The sequence below is a fragment of the Schistocerca piceifrons genome, chromosome 2 (assembly GCF_021461385.2).
Source record: "Schistocerca piceifrons isolate TAMUIC-IGC-003096 chromosome 2, iqSchPice1.1, whole genome shotgun sequence".
NCBI lineage: Eukaryota > Metazoa > Arthropoda > Insecta > Orthoptera > Acrididae > Schistocerca > Schistocerca piceifrons.
In genome coordinates, this window is record NC_060139.1 from 1,088,105,361 (window position 1) to 1,088,125,357 (window position 19,997).

Below are 19,997 nucleotides of genomic sequence, written 5' to 3' on the forward strand. Positions count from 1 at the left end.
GGGTCGGATGGGGCCGATGACGGAGTAAATTCCTCCGGGCGGTGATCCGCGGCTCTGCGCTCTAGTCCGAGGAAATCAGCCACCTCGAGTTCCGGGTCACACAGCCGGTTCGTCTCGGTTGGGGGGCCGGATGGGCTGTCGACAGAGCGAGCTCTGCCGATCGGCGATCCGCCACACCCTTCGCTTCAGCGTCGCGTTCAGCACGATGCGCCATCTTCGGAGGGTACTGCATCCAACGCCCCCCCCCCCCCCCCCTCCCCAGACGTGGGGCCACAAGCCGGGCGTCGAACCCCGGCGCGGACGGCCGATAGAGCGCCCGCGGTGCAGACAGTGGAGGGACAGCCCGAGGGAGGTGAATCTGATATATACCTCACGCCTGCCGTCCTTTGGCAGTACATCAGCACAGCTGATGATAGCAACAACGTCGATTGCCGGAGTATTGTGTTCTTTGTACACTCACACCAGGCTGTTCACCCGAGATTTATTTCGTCTTAAAAGTTAACAGGATGAAGTAATCAAGAGACAGAAACACACACGCACACACACACACACACACACACACACACACACACACACACACACACACACACACACGCACCCTCACACACACACACTGACGAGACAAAAGTTAAGCCCACCAACATAAGAAAGCGTTGGTCTACATTAGGATCTAAATATAGCAGCGATTTTGGGTCTCATTGGTTCGAGAAGTTCATAGGTTTCCAGAAGAATGTGGCACCAGATGTTTACTAATAGGTCAGGCAGTTGCAGCAAAACACGATCTGGCGGTTTGTTGGTGCGGAACGGGCTCACCAAAGCCTCCCAGGTGTAGTCCATCCAGTTCAGGTCTGGTGAATCTGGTTGCCAAGATATCAGTTGACTGTCATACTCCTCAAGCTATAGCGTTGTGATATTGACAATTACCCTGCTGGAAGAGGTGATTGCACTCGAGGGAGACATTAGAACTAAGAAGGATACCGACAGTCCGCAAAACAGTTGACGTAGTCCTCAGCTGTCCTGGTGCCTTTGAATAGTACTATAAGACCCACGGACGTCCAGTGAATGTCTACATCTACATCTACATCCATACTCCGCAAGCCACCTGACGGTGTATGGCGGTGGGTACCTTGAGTACCTCTATCGGTTCTACCTTCTATATCAGTCTCGTATTGTTCGTGGAAAGAAGGACTGTCGGTATGCCTCTGTGTGGGCTCTAATCTCTCTGATTTTATCCTCATGGTCTCTTCGCGAGATATACGTAGGAGGGGGCAACATACTGCTAGACTCCTCGGTGAAGGTATATTCTCGATACTTCAACAAAAGCCCGTACCGAGCTACTGAGCCCTCCCTCCTGCACAGTCTTCCACTGGAGTTTATCAATCATCTTCGTAACGCATTCGCGATTACTAAATGATCCTGTAACGAAGCGCGCTGCTCTCCGTTGGATCTTCTCTATCTCTTCTATCAACACTATGTGGTACGGATCCCACACTGCTGAGCAGTATTCAAGCAGTGGGTGAACAAGCATACTGTAACCTACTTCCTTTGTTTTCGGATTGTATTTCCTTAGGATTCTTCCAATGACTCAGTCTGGCATCTGCTTTACCGACGATCGACTTTATATGATCATTCCATTTTAAATCACTCCTAATGCGTACTCCCAGATAATTTATGGAATTAACTGCTTCCAGTTGCTGACTTGCTATACTGTAGCTAAATGATACAGGATCTTTCTTTCTATGTATTCGCAGCACATTACACTTGGCTACATTGAGATTCAATTGCTATTCCCTGCACCATGCGTCAATTCGCTGCAGATTCTCCTGCATTTCAGTACAATTCTCCATTGTTACAACCTCTCGATATACCACAGCATCAGCCGCAAAAAGCCTCAGTGAACTTCCGATGTCATCCACAAGGTCATTTATGTATATTGTGAATAGCAACGGTCCTACGACACTCCCCTGCGGCACACCTGAAATCACTCTTACTACGGAAGACTTCTCCCCATTGAGAATGACATGCTGCGTTCTGTTATCTAGGAACTTTTCAATCCAATCGCACAATTGGTCTGATAGTCCATATGTTCTTGCTTTGTTCGTTAAACGACTGTGGGGAACTGTATTGAACGCCTTGCGGAAGTCAAGAAACACGGCATCTACCTGGGAACCCGTGTCTATGGCTCTCTGAGTTTCGTGGACGAATAGCGGGAGCTGGGTTTCACACGACTGTCTTTTTCGAAATCCATGCTGCTTGCTACAGAGTAGATATCTAGCCTCCAGAAAAGTCATTATACTCGTACATAATACTTGTTCCAAAATTCTACAACTGATAGACGTTAGAGATATAGGTCTATAGTTCTGCACATCTATTCGACGTCCCTTCTTAAAAGTGGGGATGACCTGTGTCCTTTTCTAATCCTTTGGAACGCTACGCTCTTCTAGAGACCTACGGTACACCGCTGCAAGAAGGAGGGCAAGTTCCCTCGCGTACTGTGTGTAAAATCGAACTGGTATCCCATCAGGTCCAGCGGCCTTTCCTCTTTTGAGCGATTTTAATTGTTTCTCTATCCCTCTGTCGTCTATTTCGATACCTACCATTTTGTCATCTGTGCGACAATCTAGAGAAGGAACTACAGTGCAGTCTTCCTCTGTGAAACTGCTTTGGAAAAAGACATTTAGTATTTCGGCACTTAGTCTGTCATCCTCTGTTTCAGTACCATTTTGGTCACAGAGTGTCTGGACATTTTGTTTTGATCCACCTACCACTTTGACATAAGACCAAATTTTCTTAGGATTTTCTGCCAAGTCAGCACACAGAACTTTACTTTCGAATTCATTGAACGTCTCTCGCATAGCCCTCCTCACACTACATTTCGCTTCGCGTAAATTTTGTTTGTCTGCAAGGCTTTGGCTATGTTTACGTTTGCTGTGAAGTTCTCTTCGCTTCCGCAGCAGTTTTCTGACTCGGTTGTTGTACCACGGTGGCTCTTTTCCATCTCTTACGATCTTGCTTGACACATACTCACCTAACACATGTTGTACGATGGTTTTGAACTTTGTCCACTGATCCTCAACACTATCTGTACTTGAGACAAAACTTTTGTGTTGAGCCATCAGCCGACCGTGGTGGCCATGCGGTTCTAGGCGCGTCAGTCCGGAGCCGCGCGACCGCTACGGTCGCAGGTTCGAATCCTGCCTCGGGCGTAGATGTGTGTGATGTCCTTAGGTTAGTTAGGTTTAAGTAGTTCTAAGTTCTAGGGGACTTATGACCTCAGATGTCAAATCCCATAGTGCTCAGAACCATTTGAACCATTTTTTGAACCATCAGGTTCTCTGAAATCTGCTTTTTGTCGCTTTAGCTAAACCGAAAAATCTTCCTACCTTTTTTAATATTTCCATGTACGGCTGAAATCATCGATGCAGTAACCGCTTTATGATCGCTGATACCCTGTTCTGCGTTAACTGTTTCAAATAGTTCGGGTCTGTCTGTCACCAGAATGCGTAATATGTTATCGCCACGATGATGCATGATGCATCGCCACGATGCATGATGCTTCTCGACCTTCCGCCTCCATGGCGGGGTGAATGTTTCGAACATCCATTCACCTGGAAGACGGCGTTTCCTGACACGACTATCGACCTGGTGTAACAATAAATCTGATTCATCCGATCAATCGAGATTTCTTTGATCTTCGGTGTAATATCGATTATGTCACGCCCACAGAAATCGTCACTGACGATGTCACTACTCAACAAGACAATATGTAGGGGTCATCTGCCTCTCTACGAGTTCGCACTAAACCTGAAAGGAACAAGAAAAAATGAGAACTCTACCAGAATGGTTCACCTGTCTCATCTTGGCGGTGTATCGTTCAGTATCGGATGCCACTTCAAGACACATCGAACAAAATACGGCTTGCTTTCTGTAGCACGAGTGCAAACGATACTGGTTTTCCATATAAGACGGCTTAGGTCTAAGGAGACCAGGAATGTTCAGGATCTCGCATCAGTGTGGCAAATTATACATTAGCCAGACGCATCGCAGTGTTAAAGATGCGATGATTTCAGACGAAACCCAAGTCTGGCTCAGTTGCTGATCAGTGATACCGGACACAGCAGTTTAATATAGCTATGCTTATCTACCGGTTCCTATTGCGTGCATACGTAGTCAACTTGTAATTTTAGTAAACGCCAATGAATCAGATAAATCGCTATGTCCAAGGCGAAAAGAGCAACGTAAATTGTTTTAGGAACAGGTGTGAACAGTTCAGAAAAGAACAGCCAATTACCAAGTAGTTTTTCCTAGTATGTCTGCAACACACATTTTTCCATTAATGGCAATGTCAACCAATGTTAAATGATAATTCGGTAATTTAAGAATTGGATCTCTTGACACATCAACACATATTCGTATTAATCTCATTGCACAAAATAATGAAGACTCAGACACTCATAACAACAGTTAACCTCCTATACATTATTTATTTTACGTGTCCAGGCCTTGGACTCAGTAAATATGAAAATTCTGTCAGGCACTTCTGACTTCCCGTTGACTGACCATGGACTACAGAATTCTGTTTTAATGGCCTATCATTTGCTAGATATATATCTTCTGTGGTGCAGAGGTCGCAGAAGTTTCTGCAGACCAGATGTTGTGGGTCTTGCATGTTACCACACTCACAAAACTCATCTTCATTCATGAGGACCCTCTCCAAGACTTCGCCTTGCACCATCACACTCCTGGCCTCAGTCCGTTTAGCGCCTTACGTGTCACACAAGACAGATGACAGTCCGCATAAGGTTCCTCTTTGATCTTCCCCCAACCCGTTCACTTAATTAATTTCACTGCAACTCTGTTCGGCGAGTTCCATTTGCTGATGGAATTGCCCACGCTGTATGCATGAGGCTCCTCCATGACATCATTATTCTCCATTTCTGCGACTGTTCTTCTGCGGATTTCAGCTGGCGCTATACCTATAATCTGAAAAATTTTGGTGATACGAGTTACTATGCGTGCAGTTTCACTTAACGCCATGTCTACCCCTCTGTAATGTCTGGAATTTCGGCTAATTGGAGCTGCGTATTCTGCTGCAAAGAATCTTAGTGCTAGGGCAGATGCATGAAGAAACCTTGATCCTGTCGTCCATCCCCACAAACTGGACTCCATCATTAAAGGATCTGTCGAATCACATATCGCTAATTATTTAATTAACAGAGAAGCAGGATTTTAGCTCGGAAAAGCTTTGAAACTAGCGTTGGCGGCACTAAGGATAGCATCTATGGGGAATAGAGAACATGACAGCTAAGCGTAGTACCAACACCTTATCCACATGCATTCGTTGGGGTCCACGACTTGCAGTCGGACTCTATTGCCCCGAAAGTGTGTAGTCTGCGGCACGTTTGCCTGTCAGACGCCCTCGATGTCAACGACTCTTGCGGTGACATCAGAACCCCGGCTCTTCGTGCCCTCGTTTCTCTAGCCATGTAACTTTCAGGTCCGTTCGGAAACGTCTTATTGGGGTCAAATATTTTTAAATCCCCGTTTTCATTTTTATTCTCACCAGGTCTCTTAGTGGCTGTCTTTGGCACATTTTTTATACGTCTCATTTCACTTAATCTATTATGCCCACTTAGATATACTGTTACAGCTAAACGCAGTTCACCTATGTTCAGTGTCCAAACACTTTTCTGTTGGTAAACTGAAGTACAAAATAATTATTTGATGGTTCAGATGGTTCAAATGGCTCTGAGCACTATGGGACTCAACTGCTGAGGTCATTAGTCCCCTAGAACTTAGAACTAGTTAAACCTAACTAACCTAAGGACATCACAAACATCCATGCTCGAGGCAGGATTCGAACCTGCGACCGTAGCGGTCTTGCGGTTCCAGACTGCAGCGCCTTTAACCGCACGGCCACTTCGGCCGGCAATTATTTAATTAATTAGTTGGGATTAAGAGCGAATTAGAAAATTCACCCCATAACTTATAAACATTATGTTGCATGTACACCACTAAATCTATTTTTTAAAGGTCGTTGTTTTACGACCAAGTTTCTTAAATTGCAGCTGTTCAAAACCGCTAGCGATACGTTATAGACACTTTTTCCTCGTCTACATCTACATCTGCATGTACGTGACTACTCTGCTATTCATAATAAAGTGCCCGGCAGAGGGTTCAGTGAACCACCTTCAAGCTGTCTGTCTACCTTTCTACTCTCGAACGGCGCGCGGGAAAAACGAGCTCTTATATTTTTCTCTGCGAGCCCCGGTTTGCTTCAAACGAACCACAACGAATACAGATTCATGGCTGTCTTAGAAGTAAGGTAATTTAATGCATATTCTCCCAACAATAAAACCCTAAGTTATTGCTTATCGTATTACAATAATTCTCTTCGCCTCATACAGAAAAAGTTTTATGAAAACTACTGCAAAATCAACGCTCTCTTCATATGATCCGTTGCGCAACACACAACTCATAGCTGACAACATTGCTCCAAAAATGAGGTAGTTCACGCCATTTCTAACTAAACGTCGGATAGTACAGGAGGTGCGAAAGTAATGGTACAAATTTGGAGTCGGTGCAATATACGCAACTCTCGCCTGATTTCAGGAATCACAAAACAGTCTAGTTTGCACAACTTTGGTCAAACGTATTAATTCGAAACTATTATTAGTAGTCATTACGAAGACTTTGGAGATCTCAATTTTCATGTAGGTCGCTGGCAAGAAGTAGGCCAACTTCCTAGACAATGTTTCGCAGTTCGCACACGGCATTTATTCCAAGCCAATAGTGCGGCGCCTAGGTCCTACTGGCCACACACTCTTCACCCGACGGCATCCCGAGCTCAGGTGCGATTTCACCTGCACACGTTTGTCGCCTCTTACAGGTCCCCACCTCCTTCAGCTCGATCCCTCCCCGTGCCCATGGCTCATCAAGTGCTCCCCTGTCAAACGAACCTCGTTCAAAGACTGACTCGAAGAGGGACGCGCGTAAACTTACAAGGCTACCTGAAGAAGACCTTGGAGGACGAAATTTGTCAGTGCCATACGCGTGTAAGGTACGAATGTGATAAATTTGGAAAGCTGTTACACGCTGTTGCTCTTGTAGGTGACTAACATCAATCAACAACACATCGTGAGGTGCCGGTGGCCCCAGACTTGCCATTTAACAATAATTTTACGTTGCTAGCCGTCAAGTCCAGTACACCTTTATGTTGGTTTCAGTAGATGTTTATTTCATCCCCTTAACCAGGGCACTTAATTCATGACCCCAAATACCTTTGGGACATGTGGTTTCACGGTCGGTGCTCATTGAAGCTGAATCAGAGCTTAGTTTGCATACGACTGTTCGTATTAGCTTCAGCTTGACAGACGTTGAACTCAGCCAAGATAGAACAAGTTCGGTGACGTGTTTACCATTTTGCACGGTACATGCAACTCTATCGTTCAACTGTAAACCGTCGAAAAATGGTTCAAATGGCTCTGAGCACTATGCGACTTAACTTCTGAGGTCATCAGTCCCCTAGAACTTAGAACTACTTAAACCTAACTAACCTAAGGACATTACACACATCCATGCCCGAGGCAGGATTCGAACCTGCGACCGTAGCGGTCGCGCAGTTCCAGACTGTAGCGCCCTGAACCGCTCGACCTCTTCTCGTGTAACGTGTAGTTCCCACCCGCTTCCCCATAATCTGATTCAAATGGCTCTGAGCACTATGGGACTCAACTGCTGAGGTCATTAGTCCCCTAGAACTTGGAACTAGTTAAACCTAACTAACCTAAGGACATCACAAACATCCACGCCCGAGGCAGGATTCGAACCTGCGACCGTAGCGGTCTTGCGGTTCCCGACTGCAGCGCCTTTAACCGCACGGCCACTTCGGCCGGCCCATAATCTCCGCAGATACTTTTGGACCAAGTATATGATCTAAGTATCCTCCTCTATTCACTGCGTTACACTTACTTGTTACACATAAGCTTACACCTTTGGCTTCACTGTCAACAACGAACATAGCACGAAAAACTGCATATGGTTTGCCTTTCAACAATTCTTATACGTTGATTCCAAATATACAGGGTGATACAAAAAGGTATGGCCAAACTTTCAGGAAACATTCCTCACACACAAATAAAGAAAAGATGTTACGTGGACATGTGTCCGGAAACGCTTAATTTCCATGTTAGAGCTCATTTTAGCATCAACAGGTTGGTGTTCATCACGAACGTGGATTTGCAGTCAGAGCAATGTTTACAAATGCGGAGTTGGCAGATGCCCATTTGATGTATGGATTAGCACGGGGCAATAGCCGTGGCGAGGTACGTTTGTATCGAGATAGATTTCCAGAACGAAGGTGTCCCGACAGGAAGACGTTCGAAGCAATTGATCGGCGTCTTAGGGAGCTCGGAACATTCCAGCCCATGACTCGCAACTGGGGAAGACCTAGAACGACGAGGACACCTGCAATGAACGAGGCAATTCTTCGTGCAGTTGACGATAACCCTAATGTCAGCGTCAGAGAAGTTGCTGCTGTACAAGCTAACGTTGACCACGTCGCTGTATGGATAGTGCTACGGGAGAGCAAGTTGTTTTGCGTACCATGTACAGCATGTGCAGGCACTATCAGCAGCTGATTGGCCTCTACGGGTACACTTCTGCGAATGGTTCATCCAACAATGTGTCAATCCACATTTCAGTGCAAATGTTCTCTTTACGGATGAGGCTTCATTCCAACGTGATCAGGTTGTAAATTTTCACAATCAACATCTGTGGGCTGACGAGATTCCGTACGCAATTGTGCAATCACGTCATCAACACAGATTTTCTGTGAACGTTTGGGCAGGCATTGTTGGTGATGTCTTGATTGGACCCCATGTTCTTCCACCTACGCTCAATGGAGCACGTTATCGTCATTTCATACGGGATACTCTGCCTGTGCTGCTAGAACATGTCCCTTTACAAGTACGACACAACACGTGGTTCATGCACGATGGAGCTCCTGCACATTTCAGTCGAAGTGTTCCTACGCTTCTCAACAACAGATTCGGTGACCGATGGATTGGTAGAGGCGGACCAATTCCATGGCCTCCACGCCCTCCTGACCTCAACCCTCTTGACTTTCATGTATTGGGGGCATTTGAAAGCTCTTGTCTACGCAACCCCGGTACCAAATGTAGAGACTCTTCGTACTCGTATTGTGGACGGCCGTGATACAATACGCCATTCTCCAGGGCTGCATCAGCGCATCAGGGATTCCATGCGACCGAGGTTGGATGCATGTATCCTCGCTAACGGAGGACATTTTGAACATTTCCTGTAACAAAGTGTTTGAAGTCACGCTGGTACGTTCTGTTGCTGTGTGTTTCCATTCCATGATTAATATGATTTGAAGAGAAGTAATAAAATGAGCTCTAACATGGAAAGTAAGCGTTTCCGGACACATGTCCACATAACATATTTTCTTTCTTTGTGTGTGAGGAATGTTTCCTGAAAGTTTACCTTTTTGTAACACACTGTATATGTTTTTGTTGTGGACTCCTGACCGAAGACTTTCTGAAAATCTGCATGCTAGTCTATACTGTGAAAATTTCTTCACCAGCAAATAACTGCTGCAGCCTACATCCCTCTGAATCTGCTAACTGTATTCAACTTTTCGTCTCCCTTTTCACTTTGTACCCACCTCAATTCCTACCAGTAATAAACTGCTGACCCATCAACCAGTCCCTTCAGCTAGTCTGGTTGTGTCATCGATTCCCTTTATGCGCAGTTATATTCAGTACCTCCCCATTGGTTACGTGATGTACTCATATTCTTCAGCATTCTTCTGTATTACATTTCCAAAGTCTGTGTTTTCTTCTTATCTAAATTGTTTATCGTCCATGTTTCATATCCAAATATGGCTACACTGAATAAAAATATGACCACTAAAGACTTACTAACACTTAAATCTATATTCGATGCTGACAAATGTCTCTTCTTTAGAAACGCTTTTCTTTCCGTTAGCGGTCTGCATTTCATATTCTCTCTACTTCGACAATCATCAGTTACTTTGTAGCCATAATACCAAAAACACTTACTGCTTTTAGTTTTTGTTTCCTAAACTACATCTACATAGATACTCGGCAGTCCACTATACGGTGTGTGGCGGAAGGTTCCCCTACCACTATCGTCATTTTCTTTCATATTCAATTCATAAATAGAGCGAAGGAGAAATGACCATCTATATGCCACCCTATGAACCCTAATTTCCCGTATATTATCTTTGTGGTCTTTACGCGCAATGACAGGCAACAGAATCGTTCTGCTGTCAGCTGCAAATGCCAGTTTTCTAAATTTTCTCAATAGTGTTCCTCAAAAAGAATGTCCCCTTCCCTCCAAAGATTCCCATTTGAGTTCCGGAACGCCCATAACACTTGGGAGACATTCGAACCTACCTCCATTAGTTACGTGACCTACTCATCTATTCTTCGGCATTCTTCTGTTGTATCAGATTTCCAAAGTCTGAATTCTCTACTGGTCTAAAGGGTTTATCGTCCTTGTTTCATTTCCAAACATGGTTACACTCAATACAAATACGTTCAGAAAAGACTTACTAACACTTAAATCTATATTTGATGTTAGCAAATGTCTCTTCTTTAGAAACGCTTTTCTTGCCGTTACCGGTCTGCATTTCATATTCTCTCTACTTCGGCCATCATCACTTTTTTGCAGCCAAAATATCAAACTCATCTACTACTTTTAGTTTTTCTTTCCTTAACTACGTCTACATAGACACGCGGCAGTCCACTGTAAGCAGCAGCCGGCCCCTGAATTGCTTCGATGTCGTTATTTAATGCGACCTGGTACGTATCCAAACACTCGAGCAGTACTCAACACCTGGTCACACTAGCGTCCTATGTGCGATCTCCTTTACAGGTGAACCACTCCTTCTTGGAATTCACCCAACAAACTGAAGTTCGCCTTTTCTACCACAGTGCTCACATGCTCGTCCCAGCACATATCGCTTTGCGACGTCACACCCAGTTATTTAAACGGCGTAACTTTGTCAAGCAGGACAGTACTAATTCTGTACCTGAACTTTATGAGCTTGTTTTTCTTCCTCATCCGCATTAACTTAGATTATTTTACATTTAGAGCTAGCTACCATTCATCGCACCAACTAGAAATTTTGTCTAAGTCATCTTGTATTCTGTTACAGTCACTCAACTGTGACACCTTACGGTACACCACAGCATTATCAGCAAACAATCGCAAATTACTGCCTCCCCCTCCCTCCCGGCAAATCACTTGTCTATATAGAGAACAACACAGTCCTATCACACTTCCCTGGGGCACTCCTGACGATACCCTTATCTCTGTCTTCGAGCTCAGCATACTGGGTTCTATAACTTATGAAGTCTTCGAGGCACTCACATATATGTAACACATTCCATATCCTCGTATCTTCTATAACAGCCTGCAATGGGGCACTATGCCAAACGCTTTCCGGAAATCTAGAAATATGGGAAATGCCTGTTGCCCTTCATTCATAGTATCATGTGAGAAAAGGGCAAGCTAAATTTCCTACTAGCAGTGTTTTTTAAAACCATGGTGGTCCTTGGACATAAGGTTCTTGGTTTCAGGAAAATTTGTTCTATACCAACTGAGAATGTGTTCTATGATTCTGTAACTAACAGATGCCACGATATTAGTCTGTAATTTTCCTCTTCGTTTCTTTTGCCTTCTTACATACAGAAGTCACCTGTGCTTTTTCCAGTCGCCTGGGACTTTGCGCTGGACGAGAGATGCGCGATAAATGCAAGCTGGGTAAGGAGTCACGCTGCCGTACAGTACTCTTTGAAAAGAGAATTGGAATTCCGTTCGAACCTGGTGGCTTACTTGTTTCCAGCTCTCTCCGTTGTTTCTCTAAGCTAGGGCTGCTTATTACTATGTCGTCCACAGGAATCCATTCGATGGTCAAACGATGGTATGTTTGTACGCTTCTCCTGCATGAACGAATTATGAAACTTGAAATTTAAAACTTCGGCTTTCGTTTTGCAGTCTTTAACTATCACACCAGATTAGTCAACAAGTGACCGGATGGAAGTCTTAGACCCACTTCACGATTTTACGTAGGACCAGTATTTTTTTAGGTTCTCTGCCACACCTTTTGCTAGGGTATGGTAGCTGTTGTATGCTTCGCGCATAGATCTTTTCAGAGACCCACGAATCTCTATTAACCTTTGATTGTCGTCATTTGCTTGTTCTCTTTTGAACCAAGAGTGCAACAGCCTCTGCTTCCTCAGCATTTTCTGAATCTCGTTATTAAATTCCTTCAGCTTCATCTGATTTAATTCGCCAATCCATTATCCCTGTTTTGCTTTTGTTGCTCTTCATCTTATACTCATCTTTCAAGACGCTGTCCATTTCGTTCAACTGCCCTTCTGTCCTTTGTTATCTTTGACAGAATTACAGTGTCGTCGGCAAACCTCAGAGTTCTTATTCTTTCTCCCAGAACTTAAAGAATTACTCCTTTACTCCTTTACTGCTAACTCAATGTACAGATTGAATCTCACTCCTTTGTCAACCACTGCTTCCCTTTCATGCCCCCCAACTCTTACAACTACAATCTGGATTCCGAACAAGTTGTGAACAGCGTTGCGCTCCCTCTATTATATCCCTGCTACCTTCAGCACTGGCAAAAGCTTTATCTAAGTCTACAAATGCTTTAAACGTAGGTTTGCCTTTCCTTAACCTACCTTCTAACATATTTCGTAGCGCAACTGTTACCTCACGTGTTCCTAGATTTCCCTGGAATCCAAATTAATCTTCCCCATAGTCGGCTTCTGCCAGTTTTTCCATTCTTCTGTAAAGAATTCTTGATACTGTGTTGCTACCATGACTTATTAAACTGACAGTTTGATAATTTTCACACCTGTCAGCACCTGCTTTCCTCGGAATTGGAATAATTACATTCTTCTTATAATCTAAGGGTATATAGTATATCTCACACATGCCAGTTGGATGATTTTGGTCACAGCTGTCCCTACTAAGGCTATCAATAAATCGGACGGAATATCTACTGCTCCCAGGGCATTCCCTCGACACATGTCTGACTATGTGTCAATAAATCGTTTCCTTCGAGGTATTTCATAATGTTCGAATCATTATATGTTCCAAAACCCTACTGCAAATCGACGTTAGTGATATGAGCCTGTAATTCAACGAATTACTTCTACTTCCCTTTTTGGGTATTCGTGTGACTCGAGCAGTTTTGCAGTCTTTAGGTAAGGATGTTTCTGTGAGCGAGAGGTTATATGTAAATGCTAAATATGAAGCTATTGTATCAGCATACTCTGAGAGGAACCTGACTGGTATACAATCTGGACCAGAAGCCTTGCCTTTATTAAGTGATTTAAGCTGCTTTTCGACACCGAGGATATCTACTTCCGTGTTTCTCATCTTCGCAGTTGTTCTTGATTCGAATTCAGGAATACTTACTTCGCCTCCTTTGGTGCAGGAGTTTCGGAAAACCGTGTTTAATAACTCTGCTTTAGTGGCACTGTCATCATAGACTTCACCATTGTTATCGCGCAGCGAAGGTATTGACTACGTCTTGCCACTGGTGTGCTTTATGTATGACCAGAATCTTTGGGTTTTCTGCCAATTCCGAGACAGAGATTCGTTACGGAAATTATTAAAATCATTTCGCGTTGAAGTACGCACCATATGAGAACAACATTGCAGCACGTCAGCAATCGTGAATAATTTAATAATTATAAAGAATCCACCTCGATTGAAAATTGAACCCGGATGTTGACCTAGGTTTCGTCGCGGACAACCACGCCTTCTTCGGAACACACTAAAACTACAAACTACCTAAAGAGGCATGGTCCAACATTGATACGGAACGCCCAAAAGGGCAAAAGACTCGCTTGTGGTACTATGGTTTCTTTGGAAGTGCTCTCTCATACCAGAACGTCACAGTCCTTGACATTCTTTTACCGCCTTATGTCGCTTGTCCGCCCCATAGGAAATTGTAAAGCGTTTCTTTAGATGATTTGTTGGCAGTTCTTGTGAAACCTGTAAGAAAGATAAAGACAGAATTTCAAATACTGGAGATCACATGCTATATTGACGATAAATGTTGGCCCTAACCAAGTATTAACAAAGCAGAACATTCGCGATTTTAGAAGGAGAATGTTGAAGAATTTACGCTGGAAGAAAAGCACGTGTCAGGCGCTTCTGCAGGTTCTGTTATTGCTTGTAAGGAAAAAGAAGATAGTAACTTAAGATTTCGCAGTTTATAATGTTAGTCCATACATTGTTAATCTACGGCAAAGCCCCCATTGAGAATCACATGATCATTGCATAACTGCATGATCTACAATTAACATCGTTCTCATGACTGTCATATTATAGAAACTTGTTTAAATAATTATGAATTTCGGCAACAGTATTCCTGTGCAGTTTGTTGTAAGTAATCTATTATGCCTAAAACTTATCAAGATGCCTATAGCTAGGTGGTTAAAGAACAAACGACATTCACTACCCTTTATAAAAATACTCGACCAAATGAAATTACTAGAAGGAAAATATTTTGTATTCAAGGAAGTAGTTACTGAAGTCATATTTGGGAGAAGTACGTGGATCGCTCTTTAGAATGACTGCAATGACAAGAAAAGTTGGACTGTTCCATCATCACCAGCCATCGACAACCACTGTTCTCTATTCTATGCTGTCCTGTTCGGTTCTTCATTACTTTGGTATTTTGTAATTTCTAAAATATTTCAACTGAACTTTTGCCGACGTATTCGGCGCTATTTAACTCAGCAGCTGGCTAAGTATTTAAAAAAGTTGTACTTTATTCTTTCGTCGGTTATTTGAAGTACTTCTTCTGTTACCTCATGTTTCTTCGACGTTATCTTCGGTATATTTACACTCTCCTACGCATCATCTGAGATTGCCATTTTTAGAGATGTCTACTCCTCTAAATACTTATTGTGATCCGTTTCATTATTCGTCAGTACTTCGCTATTCCGCTACCTACAACACTGAATTTTCCGGACGATTCTCTTAAACTTGTCTACTTTTTACCAATACTAAATTGTTGTCTGAGGTTACATCTGCAGCTAGGCAAGCCTTAAAATCCAATATCTCATTTCGGAACCTCTGTTTGGCCACGATGTAATCCAGGTGGAATCTTCCTGCTTCTTCGGGTCTTTTCCAAGTACACCTCCTCTGCTGCTGATTCTTGATTGGAGTATTCGCTATTACTATCTGAAGTTTTTTGGAGAACTCAAATAGCCTACCTCCTATCTCATTGCTTCTACCAAGCCGAGAGTCTCCCGTAATCCTTTATTCTTCTGCTTCTCCTTCAACCGCATGGCAATCCCACGTGACCATTACATATTCATCTCCCTTTATACACTGAATTACCCGTTCAGTGACCCCATATAGTTTCTTTATCTCTTCATCGTGTCCTTGGGACATCGGCGCATATGCCTGAACTATCGTTATAGACGCTGTCGAGCATAATGAGGACAACAAATTTGGGAAATTTGTGGTAAGGTCTTATGGGACCAAACTACTTCAGTCATCGGTCCCTAGGCATACACACTACTTGAAGTAACTTACGCTATGGACAACGCACACACCCATGCCCGAGGGAGGACTGGAACCTCCGACGGGGGGAGCCGCACGGACCGTGACCTAGCGCCTGAGACCGCGCGGCTACGCCGCATGGTGAGGATGACACTATTTACGAACTGTTCACGGTAGCTCACTCTGACTTCTTTCCTATTCAAAACGATTCCTATTCCCGTTATACCATTTTCTCTTGCTGTTTATATTACCTCAGCTTGGTCACACTAAAACTCCTTATCTTCTTTCCATTTCACTTGACTGAGCTCCCACTATATCTATACCAAGACACTGCATTTTCGTTTTCGGATTCTCTAGGTTCACTACTACGTTCCCCATGGACTTTCCAGGCTCAGACTCGTAGAATATTACGGTCTCGTTCGTTATTGTGTCTCCGTTGGCAGTCCCCTTCAGTTTATCCAAATGGAGGATTAGTGCGGAATCTTTTGCCAATGGATAGACATTCTTTAGACTTCCTTTAGTACAGGCAACAGGGCATGTGGATACACGTTGTATATCTTCTGTGCAATGGTTTCCATTTCCTTCTGTGTCCTCAGCCCTTTTAGTGATAGTCCCCCCCTCCCATCCTCCACCCCCCACCCCCTGCGTTCAAGGGGAAAGAGAGTTATCCTATCCCCTGGCCACACCTCCGCTCACTTTCACATGGCTGTTAGCAGATCGTGGTTGACTTATTATGCCGGATGTCTTCAGCCACCATTTCTGAAGATTTTTATTCAAAGCTTAAGAAGTGTCTGGGTTCGAACCAGGGACCAGAACCTTTTGATTACACGGCAAAGTAGCTGTTCTTATCCCATGGGTTGAAGTAGTGAAACGTAAGAAATATGCCTTTCAGACGGCAATATAAAAGATATAAATTTTTGTAAAAGGTTTTATAGTATTTTCTTACTTAGCCTTCCCGTGGCTTTCTTTCTCAAAATTTCTGCTTCCAGTGTCTTTGTTAAAATTTTATTGCATCTCATAAATTTCCAAACAGTTTTGATTTTCTTTTTTTAATCTTTGAATCTTTGCTATGTATTTTCCGTTTTCATTTACTTATTTTAAATCGGTTTCATTTTACAATTTTCCTCTTAAGCCAATAGTCGTCAGACTTCGCCAAGGCCACATTTCAGTCACCATAACGCTGTATATACTTGCAAATGTGTTCAACTTACACAGCCCTGCAAGAGGACACTTCAGGTGTATGTCTTCTCTTGATAAGCTGTTTTTTTCTTTCCTGTACTAAGCGATCCTGTCACTAATAATTACCACGTTACTTGAAAGTACGTTGCAGATTACTTTTATGATTGTCATATTGTGTCTGTCTTCTATAACTAAGGCCCTTAAAGATTAAAGATTAGCAAATTATATTTCCAAACTGATGTCAAATGTCCTTCTTACCTATCATTCACTAATTGTCTTCTCTTTTTTGTTTTTATTTAGTTTTGAGTTTAAATTTTAACTCAGATTTTAAAAATTTGCAAATTATATTCCGCATATAGTTTCCATTATCAGCTAAAAGTGCAATAAAAGGACATTTTGCTAAAATTTGTTTGTAATCACTCTACAAGCAAATTTAAATAGTTTACGGCCTTTATACCATTTAATTGGTAGTATAACTCGCATCCGTCACTCGATTTGGTTATTTATTGATCATGACCTCGTGTCCAAACCAATACGACCACGTCTAAAGTCATTATTCTTGGTATGTACTATTATTAACTTAGAAAGTGTTGAATTATTACATTTCAGATCATGTTTCACTATAGTTTTGATAGTTTTGATGGTTTTACTGTGCTTTTCAGTTTTTACACTCGCACTGCTGGCACTATAATCCTGTTCATTATGTAAGTCCACAAACAGTTTTGTTCTCCGACCGTATTATATCAGCGCCCATACAACACCTCCCAGTCACATGACCCCACACTGCTATGTCGACCCCTCAAGCAATGCTGCAGGTCAAAGAAAATCAACGGCTGCGGAAAAGGTACACAGCCGCTGGGTGACACACGCGGTACGCTTACGAACTCCATATGGTTTCCCCTGAAGGATTTGCATAGCCTTTTCGCTGAAAAAATTAAGCAAATATGATGATAATAATAATATTCTTCTTAGCCTTTCTCTAACTTCAGCTTTACGTTTCTTCCCTCGAATCCCTGTCCTCATTGTTTCTCATCTTACTCAATTTCATTGACGCGTAATGGGATTACGTTGACTGAAGGATGTAAAAGACAAGATCGCGGAGAAAAAATTGCTCTTGTCCTCCCACGTAGATTGTATAAACCACAGCCACGTACGCAATGTTTTCTAAACTTCTTCAGACCATTACTCGTGAACAAGATCAAATGTCATCCAATACCCCAAACAAAGTTTGGGAGCTAATTAACCTTTTGCCTGAAAAAAAAAAAGTACTTCCATCTTTAAGCCGACAACTTATATGATATTTAAATAATGTTCAGACAGCTGAAACTCACCCGTTTACTACAATATTCACTAGCTCAGAAGACGACGTCTCATTGGGTTGTCTTGTTCTGTTTGTTTCTAACAGTCTATTTTTAAGTTTTGTGTGATGTTCGTCATTGTGCATATGACCTCGCGTATCAACCTCCTTCAGTTGTTATCTTTTATTTTCTTTGCTGAACAAGTTGAAAGTCTATTTTGACAAGTGTAAGTTGTGGCGAATGTAATCGGTATGCTCAAGAGTTCTTCCAATAACAAAAGCTAATAAAGACAGACCGTTCGCCGAAACAGTGCCAGTTCTCTTATATGAAAATCATTTTATACACTGTAGCCTTCCGAAGTTCAAGAAATTGTACTTTGGCTAAAAATTCGTTGCCTGAAAGTATTCCTTCATCTACTGTAATTCTCCTTGGAACCCAGCTCAATCTCAAATATGAAAAAACAGTGGCCATTAGAATTTATTTGTAATATGAAGTGATTACTTTCGCTGGATGGACAGCAAAAGCAGTAAATAGAAGAGTAAAGTTGCCCTTCAGTGTTATTGGCAAACTAAATACATAAATACATCGAGGTGACGAAAGTCATGGGATAGCTATGTGCACATATACGTAAGGCGGTAGTGTGACCTGCACACGGCATAAAAGGGCAGTGTATTGCCGGTGCTATCACTTTTATTCGTGTTATTCCTGAGAAAAGGCTTCTTGACGTTGTTATCGCCGCACTGCGGGAATTAACAGCTTTTGAAACGCGGAATGGCAGTTGGAGCCAGATGTACAGGACATTTCACTTCGGAAATCGTAGGGAATTCAAAACTCCGAGATCCACAGTGTTAAGAGTGCACAGAGAAAACCAAATTTCAGGCATTACCTCTCACCACGGACAGCACAGTGTCCGGCAGCCTTAAGTTAACGACCGAGGGGAGCGACGTTTGTATAAACTTGTCAGTGCTAACAGACAAGCAACACTGCATCAAATTTTTTCTGCGGGAGCGTTTTCGAAACTCTTCTGGCTGAATCGAGTAACTACGTAGACGCTCTTAGAACGACGGTGTTAGACTACATTAGTTTTATGTTTCTTTCACGTTCTATTACGTTTATTTTAGCTCAGTTGATTTAGGGAAGCATCCGAGGTTGTTACGTTTCACAGTGAGTCTTCAATTTAATGATAGTACCATAGGATTTTAGTTCCGTGATAATTGTCACCATTGTTTTACATTAGTGAACGTTAATTAGCAGAAGGGCAGGTGTTTCATACTTAATTGAGAGGAAAGAGAGAGATTAATAATTTCTTTTCCTTTATCAGTAACGATTACCTCAGTTCCTCTCCAGATGAGTGCGCTTCTGACTGAATCTTAAACTGCCGTTTGTTAGGGGACCATTCCTTGGTGCTGTAAACAGTCTGACTGCGATTACTAAATACTTGCTGGTCATTATACTTTTTCTTACAAAACCTTTTGACCATATCTTAAAAAATAAAGATTCGCAATGTAATTTAAGACGCAAAAGGATCCCGAACACTGCCGAGACTTTCACCACACGACGTGTTGCATTATGAGAAAGGGTGGGAGACATTATGTATTGCCACGATTTAGTAATTAATGACAATGAAATTGAATCATGCGGAACATATGGGAATGCTACACGTGTTCCCACGAGTCGCTTTCCAACACCCGTTTACTGAGGTTTTCGCTGTTACAGATGTGTTCTTTCCATCCGGTCGATAAGAAGTACCTTCACCCGTTTTTAAGAAAACTGTTAGGTGAAACAAATTTATGTTTTTTCGTATCGGACAGTCTGAAATGTATAAAGAACTGAATGAATTTCTTTTCGTTATCCGTCACAGTTACTCTGCTGGATCAAATTAACTAAAGCATTGCACGAAATTTTAAAGTGCGCTGAGGTAAAAACGCATCATAA